A 10,196-nucleotide genomic window follows, 5' to 3' on the forward strand; every position below is an offset into this window, starting at 1 on the left:
TTACCAGGCGCCCTCTCCCCGGGGATAAGTAGAGACATATAAATGAAAGGTTTTTTCATACATCACCATGGCGGCATATTGTATGGCATCATCATAACTGGCCACATGCTATACGGGTTGTTCATATTACTGAAAGGATTGAATCCATATGAAGCATGGCCAAGTCTGATGTTGCGAGGATCACTAGCAAACCATAGATGCATTTTATCAAAATCGGCCCAAGCTTTGGAGTTTGTTGAATGGCTAAGGGTGTTTCCATCTTGAAGATGTTTCTCTTGATGCCATCTTATATCGGCAGGAATCTTTCTGCACATGTACAATCATTGCAGTCGTGGGATTAATGGACAATATTGCAAAAAATTTTGGGGGACCTTTTTACCCTTCTTCTGATTAGTTGTATACATCGGTTCACCATATTCTCGGCACTCGTTCGCATTTTCATGTTCACCAAAAAAGAGTGCACAATCATACCTACACGTATGTATTAGAGTGTTACCAAGACCCAATTCACGCTTGTATATATTCTCCTCATAAAAATATTTCAGAAGTGTTTCACCATCAGGTAGTACCGCTTTATTAAGGCTTAAATGCATGTTGAATGCGCTCTGAGCTAACCCATGCATTGTCCTTGCATGAAACAACTTTATCAGAAACTCTAATTTTGAGAACTTCTTACAATTTTAAGATAGAGGCACCCATGCATCCCTCACGAGATTAGAAAATGGTTTACCGAATCGATCCAACGTACTAGGATCACAAGGTATGGTACCTGCTGAAGTAGATTCATCACCAGTACACAACACACTAACATCTTTTGTGTCCACTGCAATCCCCCTTTGCAAGTCACCTAACATTTCACATAACCCTTTCGAACGTGTATCACCACCTACTATATTTACCCCCTCATCTATATCGTCATCATCATCACTATGAACTGCATAATCCTCACCATGGAACACCCATATTGTGTAACTTTTCTCCATTCCAAAGTCTAATAAATGTGTATGAACAAAATCAATGTGTTTGAATATTATCTTTTGGAATTTCTTACAAGGACACCTTATTCTACTGGCTTTATTTGCACGAGGACACGCAAACTCTATGAAATCATGTACCCCTTTCACGTATTCTAGAAAAAACCTACCCTGAATGTTCATCCAACTCTTATCCATGTTCATTAATTACCATGTAACATGTGCAAGTAAATGGTTTTGATTACATTCTCATAATGTTTATGACGCATGCATCGTGAATCCTATAATCAACCACCTTCCGTCTAAAGGGTACGTATCCTATCCCATTCAGGATTATTGCATTTACGTTGAAATCAATCGCTTAAATTCCTTTGTCGTAGTCATTATAAATTTTGACAACATCTCCCCATGGCTATCCAAGTACATGAGATGGGAGAAGTGAACATGTTGCTAGTTTTTCACACTAACAAATTGTCACGACACCCCACTATGCACCTAGAGAACACAAGTAGAGACGCGCTCGAAATATATAATGACAATTGTCAAAGCATGAATGATGACAACAATGTAAATACAACTTCCTGAACTGTCCACATTGGACAATCCAAGAATGGTTGAAATACATACATTACTAATCGTAAGTGAAACAAATAATTAACATGTTCAATTGATTATTAGTCAACATAGTATAACTAATAATCAATTGAATTTTAATAATTGTTTTGTCTCACATGTACGATGAGGCATGGATATATAGTAACCATTCTTGAATGGGTCTAAGCTTTAATGAACACAATAAATGACAGTAATTAATTTGGCAATTTACTTCATATGGCATTTAGTTGGCTTTTCCTAAGCACCGTATTTTATATTTTGTTGTTCCAAAGATTTTTTAATTGTGCACAATCTCAAATTAATGCACAATAAGGATAAAAGAAAGTGAACATTTATCTGTCTACCTTATTTGTGTAAGTAACATCCACATAAATTGTAGAAATAGCTAGAAAAAAGTAATAATATAGTGAAGCACAAAATGTAGGTAGAAACCAAAAACTCCATGTATTTTCATTAATTTCAGAGGCAATACAATGTAGATAGAAAAATCAAAGCACCCGTACAACCATTCAAAAGCATGGTAAAATAGAATACAGGAAAAAAAATAAAATAAAAATAAATAAAATAAAAGCAAAGGGTGCATGAGCATAGTACATAAGCAAAAGAGAAAGCGCATAAAAAATGCCAATCATCTAGTCTATCCTAATCAGAGTCAGAATTAGAATCGAAACTACATGAGCAAGGTGAGGCAGCTGCTGCTCTAGCGGCGTCTCGATCCTGTGCCATTTCCTCCAGAAGACGATGCAATTTAGGGGTAAGAGGGGAGGGTGGTGGTTTGTGTGGCCTGAGGACCCAAGGCAGCATCTCGGCAAGCATATCAGCTGGATGTGGAGCCTCACAATCGTACAGCATGGTCGGCCTAATCGTACAGAATATCACTGAATGAGTTGGCATGTCCTCTGTAAGCCTTGGGGTAACATTAGATGACTGCTCTCTAATGGGTGGCGTAGCAGAATGTGCCGGGGGCAACTGCACATCCTCAAGAGTCACCCTTGGTGCTCTCGTCTCATCCGAAACAATTTCGTGCTCACTTAGTATACAGCTCGACCCCTAGAAGAAGACTCTCCCTTTGGCGGGTCTTGAACCCTCTACCGCTTGGTAGTGCATCGTGGCAAGTGGCCGTGCTTTGAGGCAGCCAGAGACTTCGTTTGTGGAGGCATTGACTAGTAAAGACGAAACCCTACGATTTATGTTGAAAACCAAATTTTTTTTTAGAGGGGCATACTTAACAATAACATTACGAGAAAATATTCACACCTACTGATTAGAAAAGTCCAACATATATATAATTTTAAAACTCATTTACTAAACCAAATAAAATCATTAGGGATGGCTTAGGTGAGCGCTTCCTTTTAATATATATATATATATGATTATAATATATTAATTCATAAATAATAAGGTAAACATTTAAGCTATTTAGGGTGAGTTTGATGCCCCTCTTTGATCTTGTCCTTTTTAAAAGATAAAGGTAGGTCTAACTTTTGGTATAATTTTTTTAGTTTCTAAAAATTAGCTTTTACTTTTTTAGAAACTACAAAATTAAAAATTAAAAAGCTAGAAGTTAATTTTTTTCACGAACAAATTATTTTTTCTATTGTTGTCCTTAATTTTTTCTAACACTATAATATAGTCAATGTATTAATTATATTTTCTAAAAAGACCATATTCTTTCTAGTTATTATATACTTTTAAACACCTTGCAACTTTTTTCATCAAATACTCAAATCTAGTTTTTTCTTTCTAGTAGCTCGTTTTTTACAAGGAGACCAAACATTTTTAAAACGACTTCAATAAACTCACATTTACTAAGAGAAATTGCTGTATTTGACATCCATCAACGAGGTTTTGCATATGATTGTAACAATTTGAATAAATATGAAGTGTAGTTCAACAGTGTAAAAAATTTTGATTGGTATAGCCTAATAATTCTCCCAATAAACAAAAAAAAAGGTAAATTATTTAACATGTCTCCAAAGTTTTATTAAATTGTACTTTGTTTCTTAAAATTTAAATTATGATAGATGAACAAAGTTTAACCTTTTTGATTTTTGTTAAGTGCTTGTTCATGGATTTTACTATGGTTGAAATTAAACAATAAAGTTAAAGAATCCTCGGCTCCCCCTCCCCTAGCCCAAAAAAACCATTTTTTTTTTTTTTTTGTAGTGGTACATGGTTTTATTCTGGAAAAAAACTTTTTAACGAAATTTCTGCAACATGCCGTCTGTAAATTGGACATTTCTGAAAAAATTCATACACTAAAACTTGATAGATTCAAGCAAGAAAATCACAAAAATACGCATCATGTAGATACCACTAAGTTTGAGCATGCAAGAACCTAAATCCACTATCAACATGTAATTCACAATATACTGCATCAGCCATGCAGTTGGCGTTCAACACAAGTGTGTATTTCAATAGGTCAATTTACAATTCATACAACATAATACTATCCATAAAAAAGATTTAGTCATTCGATATTTCAATTTAAATTTTCAAAAGATTTGAAGTTCACACAGTTATAAATTAAACTTACCTTTGATACCTAGTCATTAAATGAATGGGTTGAAAATGTCGCAATTCAATATAATTTAACAAAAAAAAAACATATCTGAATTTCAAGTTCAAAATTTGAAGTTTAGTATGGATTTTATTTCTTAATTGTGTATTTTTGGGCATTTTTTATGATGTAGGAACATGAGGTTGGAACATGCCCATTTTGTAGGGGCATTCTAAAGAAAGTAAATTTTGGGGACAATTCACAATATAAATAAGTTTGTATTCTCAAACTGTCCAAATAAATAATTTTTTTCATACCACTAATTGACATTTATTAGTAATATGTTTAATTTCATGTCTCCAATATACTTTTAATCGTAAATATTATAAAGTGAAATAAAATTCATTTGATATTAGATGTCAATGTCTCTTGATGTAGGAATATGAATAATTTAATATTATAAAGTGAAATAAAATTTTCAAAGATTTACTTGTGCATATTTAATAATATTTGTCAAATGGGTATAAGGTTATGTGTTTGAACACACAAAAGTTAAGAATTTTAAAATTTAAAAATTAATAAAACCTAACAAGAATTACAAAGGGAAGCTTTTAATTTTTAAGAAGATGGAGGAAGAGTAAGAAATTAAGTTCTGTAAAATTGAAGACTTCTACCAATCTATGATGTCTACATAATAATAATACCTATCACAAATTAAACAAAAATTTCTCCAACCCAAATAGAATCAGTAGTAATGCCTATGAAACAGTGGGCAAAAGCATTTATAAAGAAATTAGTGATTAGGAAATTAAAATAGAGAATGAATTGATAATGCCAACCTGAATAATCTTCACCCACATTTAAAAAACTACATGCGAATCACTAACGTGGCATTAAATAATATATAACTTTAATTTAGAAACATCGTTTAACTTTATTTTAGAAACATCATTTTTGTCAAGAAAAATCGTTAAAAAAAATTTATTTTGCTTCATTATACATTTAATGAAATGTAAGATATTAGTTATTGAAAAGTTATACATAAGAAAATTATATAGGATGCAAAAATAATTAAAATTGAATGAAAATAAGTCAAATGATAATTTCCTTGAATCCTCCAACAATCCCAAATTTTTGCCATGTAATGCATTCTCATTCAGTGTCTCAGACTCCTATAGGAACCCCCTTAAGGTCTGAATATCAAATTACCTGCTTTTACTTTACTGCATCTAAAGTCTACCCAATTATGTTTTATTACTTTAGACTATCCCGATATGAATAAATAACTAAATACTGGCTCCTATACCTGGTTGGGCAACCAGAATCCATGTTCTAAAAACTCAATTGGAGCTCCAAGATTAAATCAGAACATTCTATGATGCAGGAATCAAAGTTGATATTCCAGTAGATCATTAAACATGATGGCAACAGATTCACCAGTGTTGGAAAAATAAGAGATACATATAACCAAAAAGAAGAAGAAGAAGAAGAAGAAGAAGAAGAAGAAGCAAACCTAGATCCTGACGAGGAGCAGCAGCGGCGGCTATCAGAGTAGCGAATGGCTACGGGCGAAAGTTGGGTTGCGAGAACTACATGCGAGGCAACAACGGACAACGACAAAGAGAGTAGGATCGGGAGGGAGGGGCCAAATTTTTTAGGGGAAAAAATAGGGAAATAGAGATTGGGGGAAAGGGTCCAATAGTGACGAATTTACAAATTCATCACTAACAGTTTTAGATAATTTTTTTTTTTAAAAAAAGGAAGTATTAGTGATGGTTCCCGAATCTGTCACTAATAATAGGGCAATACTGACGAATTTACAAATTCGTCACTAATACTCTGAAGTAAATTTTTTTTTTATATTTTTTTTTAAAAAGGGAAGTATTAGTGATGGTTCTCAAATCCATCACTAATAATGGGCCAATAGTGACGAATTTAGAAATTCGTCACTAATACTCTAAACTAAAAATTTTTATTTTTATTTTTTAAAAGGGAAGTATTAGTGACGGTTCCCAAATCCGTCATTAATAAGGGGCCAATAGTGACGAATTTACAAATTCATCACTAATACTCTAAAGTAATTTTTTTTAATTTTTTTATTTAAAAAGGGAAGTATTAGTGACGGTTCTCAAATCCATCACTAATAATGGGCCAATAGTGACAAATTTACAAATTCGTCACAAATACTCTAAAATAAAAGCTTTTATTTTTATTTTTAAAAATGGATGTATTAGTGACGGTTCTCAAATCCGTCACTAATAATGGGCCAACAGTAACGAATTTAGAAATTCGTCACTAATACTATGAACTAAATTTTTTTTTTTTCAAAGGGGAAGTATTAGTGACGGTTCCTAGATCCATCTTTAATAATGGGCCAATAGTGACGAATTTACAAATTCGTCACTAATACTTTGAACTAAAAGTTTTTAATTTTTTTTTAAAAAGGAAGTATTAGTGACGGTTCTCAAATCTGTTACTAATAATGGACTAATAGTGACGAATTTAGAAATTCATTACTAATACTTTGAACTAATTTTTTTTTTTTTTTTTAAAGGAAGTATTAGTGACGGTTCCCAGATATGTTATTAATAATGTGCCAATAGTGCTGAATTTATAAATTCATCACTAATACTTTGAAGTAAATTTTTTTAATTTATTTTTAAATAATAATACTTTGAACTAAATTTTTTTTTTAAAAAAAATAATAGTAGTGATGGTTATTTAATCGTCACTAATGTTTATCTTTTATTGATGGTTTTAATTTGTCACTAATACCACATAAATCGTCGCTAAAATTTTCACGGGATAATTTATGCGCAAAAAATGATTTCGCACGATATTTTTCAATTTATAGTGACAAAACTATTAGTCATGGATTCAATTTCGTCACTAATAGTGCCGTATTAGTAACGGTTACTAAAACCGTCACTAATACCCTACTATTAGTGATGAATTTGAATTCTTTACTAATAATTTTGTTAATAAAAACTAGTTTTTTTGTAGTTCCTAGGCTCAAAATCAAGGTTTAAACGGTCGGCATTTCCAAAATTCACATAATAAACATATACTTACACATATTATTTTTCCATTTTAACCGGTAAATTCACAAAATTACTGGCTTAATCTATTCCCCTTACCTGGTTTCCTAAACTACGTTTGTAGGGATCCCGAAATTATACCCACGATGCTCACCCGATCCCTGAATTCATAAATCATAGTTTATCAATACCACCCTAAATAAAATACCATTCTTTTCCACATTTCCTAAACTCATAAACTTCAAATAATTAATTGAATTACCAAAAACAAAAAATTTGCCCAATTTCCTAAATCTTATCCTAACCTTGGATTGGTGCTTGGAAAAACCAATTCAAAAAATTCGCTCTGCTAGACTTGTAGAGAAACACTCCTAGAGCCATGTGGTGATTTTAGATCGTCAGTTAGGCTGAAAATTTAAGAGAAATTAAGGAGAAATATTGGGTTTACCTTACCTTAGGAATGATGCCTACAACGCTCCTACGAAAAATCCACTCTAGTAGGAATGTCGGTGGCGGAGAATGAAACCCAATGGTATTTTCCGTTTCTCGATTGGCCGAGTATTTGCTGAAAAAAATGAAAAGATGGAGAGGGAAGGCGGAGGAGAGACGTGAGGCGAGAGTGAGAGACGCTGGGGAGGGGGGCTCTGTTGTTAAGCAAATTGAATTCCAAATTCAATTGAAGCTTCTTGAGGAAGCTTTAACTTATATATATATATATATATATGTTGTTAAGCAAATTGAATTCCAAATTCAATTGAAGCTTCTTGAGGAAGCTTTAACTTATATATATAAGTTAAAGTATATATATATATATATATATATTATACTATATTAATATATTATATTATATAATTTAATTAATAATTAATAATTAATTAATTATAATTATTTTTTTACACTTCTATGCATGTTATTTTCTAGAGCGTTGCATTATACCCCAGAAAAGTGTATTGTCCGAATATAACATCAAGCATAGATCCTCCACTAAAATAGTGCATCAGTGGACATCCACTCACAACCGAGTAGTCTACCACAAAACCTGCCACAATTCACCTGCAACTTTCCTATTTTGTGATACCTTGGGTAATCGGTCACACGAGAAAACGTCATACGCACTGACTTCATTAAGAAGTACCTTGCAAGCCTTGCATATGATCTGCCCTACTTATAACACTTCTTGAAAAAAATCAGCGTAGTCAGCCCCAATGTTTGACTTGAGAATCTCTCTCTCAGTCTAGTTTTCCACCTCAGCCACTGCATAAAGTACACCAAGACCCTTCGTGATAAACTCATGAAATACATTTGTCTATCCCTTGATACTATCATCATCGGTTCCCAAAAATATGAATACATGTAGCCACCTATATGCTTTAACCACATATACCACAAGATATCTGACTCAGATTTAGCAGCTGCAACTCCACCTACAACCGTAACATCTTGTAATGCATAGATATTTCCTGCTACTTTTTCTCCTTTCATCACTATCGAGTCACCTTTACACACTTTCATTTCTCCACTTTCAGACTTGTAACAATATCCATTACAGTCTAAAGTACCCAATGAAATAACATTCTTCCTTATGCCCGATTCATGTTTTATATCACATATGGTTCTTACAACACCATCATACATTATGATTTTGAAATTTCCAATAACAAATATTTTTCATGAAATATCATTTTCCATCAAAATACAACTAGCATAAAGTGACCTCTAGGTTTCAAACCAATTTCTAGCATTAGAGCATCCGGTATCTAAGATCCAAGAATCACCCGTAAGGCACTCCAAACCCGATGAAACACATAGCATATCTTTATCACTATATTCTGAATAGTGATTTTAACAAACCCTTAGATATATATTGGCATTTCAGCTTTTGCCAAACTAAAAGTAGAGAATCCTCATTCATGAGGTAATACAACACATCATTAGCCAAACAAAGTCGGAAGGTTGATACTTTCGTTGCTTCGAATTCATTCCACATCATTGCATCCATGCTATTCGGTTGAATTCTATATAAAACTTTCACCATACCTTACTACACTAAGAGATCCTTCACCCTCCTCTGCCACAAATCGAAGTTTTTGGTTCCATCAAATTTGACAACGTCAAACCTTGCAGAAGAAAAACCCAATGCCATGACAACAACACTCTGATACCAATTGTTGTGAAATAATGATACTGATACCAATTGTTGTGAAATAATGTCTATCAAACAATGCCAATCGAAATATGTATATTGTATAAAAGGATCAAACATACATTTTCAACAATCTAAATGGTTAATTCAAAATACTTCCACAACCATAGCAATATAAAGAAAGCAATAATAAGAGCAATGACACTAGAAATTATGTGAATCGACAAAGCCTACATCCACTGAAGCAATTGAGAAAGATTTAACTATGAAGATCACATATTACACAATACAATGATTTTCAATTAGTTTCAATGTTTTTGTGGGTCTTATACTTTGTGGAGTGAATAGACAAAAGGGAGGAAAATATATGTTGAAGTCATTGGTGCTGTGCAGCAAGCACTTGTCGCTGCACTTGTCGACGAATGGGCCTTATTTTTCAATGAGTGGAGATACCGAGAGCAGATAACATTCAGACATTCAGAAGTCATTGACAAAAGGCCTCTTTCGTTGATGAATGGACCAATAATCGTTGATGAATTGACTCTTTTTGTTGATGATTGCTCTCGGGGCTGCAAGGATGAATTCAAATTTTGAATGTGAATGTTAGGATGGTTGGGTATTCGGAGGGAAACTTATGTGGGGTTGTTAAATATGTCATTCTGGGCATATTGTGAAGAGTGAGAGGAAGAGAAGGAGTGAAGATCATTGTAAACCATTATTGTGTACTTTGTGATCTTTATAGTAAAACCTTATCGATTGCTTCCATGGATGTAGACTTTGCCGAACCATGTAATTTCTGGTGTCATTGCTTTTATTATTACTTTGTTTATTTATTATGGTTGTGGAGTAATTCTGGATAATCACCACTTATATTGTTGCATTTGGTTTTTTTTTTTATCCTTTACGCAATATAAATATTTCGTTGT

This window comes from Malania oleifera, chromosome 7 (genome assembly GCF_029873635.1).
Source record: "Malania oleifera isolate guangnan ecotype guangnan chromosome 7, ASM2987363v1, whole genome shotgun sequence".
NCBI lineage: Eukaryota > Viridiplantae > Streptophyta > Magnoliopsida > Santalales > Ximeniaceae > Malania > Malania oleifera.